The following is a 2,583-nucleotide window of genomic DNA, read 5'->3' as shown; positions in this document are numbered from 1 at the left end:
GGACTGTAGACTTAAAACTATAAAACTCATAGAAGAAAACGCAGGGGAGAACCTTCATGATCTGGGATTTGACAATGGCTTCTCAGATATGACGCCAAAAGCACAAGCAATAAAAGAAAAACAGACTTCATCAAAATTAAAAATGTTTGTGCATCAGAGGACATTAATAAGGTGAAAAGATAATGTCCAGAATGTGAAAAACTTGCAAGTCCTATATCTGAAAAGAGTCTAGCATACAGAATATATAAGGAATTCTTTCAATTCACCAGCAAAAGGAGAAACAACCCGGCTAAAAAATGGGCAAAGGACTTCAATAGATATTTTAAAGAAGATACACAAATGACCAGCAAGCATATGAAAGACTGTCCATCATTATCAGTCATTAAGGGTGTGTAAATGAAGACCACAACCAAATACTACTTTGTAACTGCTGAGACGCAGAAAGGAAGCAGAAAATAACAAGTGTCAGCGAGGATGTTCAGAAATGGGAATCTGTGTGCACTGCTGGTGAAAATGTGAAGCGGTGCATCCACTATGGGAAACAGAAGGATGGTTTCTCAAAAAGTGAAGTATAGAATTACCATATGATTCAGCCGCTTGACTCCTAGGGGACGGAGTCCCTAGGGTTGAAAACAGGGACTTGGAGAGGGCAGGTTAAAGGAGGCGATGGGTATGTCAGTCCCAGCCAGCTCAGGGGTTACCCGAGCACAAGGAAAATCCTGACTGCAGAGCCCAGGCCCGACTGCCCTGGAGACAGCGTATCTCCTCGGGCCCAAAACACCCAGAAACCCAAGGCCGGGACTGACTGTGAGCCTTGAGTCCTCCTGTGAGTCATCTCTGGTGGCCCCAGTGGTCCTGAATTACCCTCACGGGGAAAAGAGGGCAAATCCACCCTTCCGGGAAGCAGCAGTCCAGTCCAGTTTGGTGACGCCATGAGGATTTTCTAAATTATGTTTCTCGGTCCACCACGTGGGTCAGAGGAGGCCACATGACAGGCCAGGAGCTGGTCCCTGCCCTCTATTCTCCTGTCTGCCGCCCAGCCTCCAGCCTCCGGCATCTCACCTCTGCTACTCTGCCCCATGGAGCCTACCAAGTGCCCCTCTAGCATCTAGGGACCTGGGCTGGATTCTGCCAAGAGGAACTGGAATTCAGGGCAGCTTCCTGGACCCGGGGCCTGGCCTTCTCTGCCACCTCTGACCAGAGAAGCTCCAACATGTCCTCCTGAGCCAAGGCCCTCTGCCACCCACTGCCAGCCCTGTCACATCCCAGCAGTTTGTCAACACTCTGGGCATCCAGGGTTTCATGGCATGTGAATCAGATCACCCCTTGGTCAGCACCCAGAGTCCGCCCTGGTCAGGAGACCCCAGGTCTCCCTTTTCTCACTGCAAAGAACCTGACTGTGAGTGTGCACAGAGCTCCCACTTCCCATGGGCCTCTGTGCACGGGTGAGTCTGCCCTTCATCCTGTTGTTCGGGCCCCTCCCAGGACATCGCAGGTAGAATGATATGTAGGTGGAAGCCTCCAAGGACCGCACAGGCAGATCTCAGGTGTCAGCGAGTAGCAGGGACAGGAGTCTGTCTGGAGGGAGAGATTCCTGGGTGGTGGTTGGGGGGCAATCACAGGGGAGAGTTTAGAGCCTCTTGGAGAAGCAGTAAGTGGAGAGGACTGTGGGGAGGGGGTTTGTCTGTTTTAAGGTGGTCTTAGAGCACATGTGCAAACTGATGAGCTGATCCAGGACAGGGGCTGGTAAACCATGGCCCACAGGCCAAGGCTGGCTGCCCCCTGCTTTATAAATGAAGTCATATTGAAACAGCCACATTCCAGCAATTCCACTCCTGGGCATATATCCAGAGAAAAATAAAATTCAAAAAGACACCTGTACCCCAATGTTCATAGCAGCACTATTTACAATAGCCAAGACATGGAAACAACCTAAATATCCATCAACAGGTGACTGGATAAAGGAAAATGGAATACTACTCGGGCATAAAAAAGAATAATATAACGCCATTTGCAGCAATGTGGATGGACCTGAAGGTTGTCATTCTAAGTGAAGTGGGCCAGAAAGAGAAAGAAAAATGCCATATGACATCATTTATATGAGGAATCTAAAAATTAATAACAGTAATAATAAGGACAAAATGAACTAATTATTTTCATTTCTTGAATATGTGTAAGCACATTTGACTGTCTTTTATGGCTGGATTACCATGTTCTGTTGATTCTTATTTTGTAGTTGGCTTTATTCCTTTGGTAGCTATGTAAGTTTGAAAAGCTAAAGCTCTAATCTGTTCTTAGAAACAATGACCAGTACATATATGAAAACTAAAAAAAAATGTGCAGTGTACTGTTTATATGTATTTACATGCGATATAATGTGTGTGTGCAGTCGAACTGTAATAATTCTACATAATAAAACTGAAAAAGGGGTGTAAAAAGAAACAGCCACACCTTTTCATTTCTGAATTGTCGCTGGCTGCTTCTACTCTATAACGGCAGAGTTGAGTATGTACTTGTAACAGAGACCATAATCAGCTGGATTAAAATCACCAGAGCCACTGGGGAGGCTGGGAAAGATTTATA

This window comes from Camelus dromedarius, chromosome 3 (assembly GCF_036321535.1).
Source record: "Camelus dromedarius isolate mCamDro1 chromosome 3, mCamDro1.pat, whole genome shotgun sequence".
Taxonomy (NCBI): Eukaryota; Metazoa; Chordata; class Mammalia; order Artiodactyla; family Camelidae; genus Camelus; species Camelus dromedarius.
Note: the sequence above shows the minus strand (reverse complement) of the source record.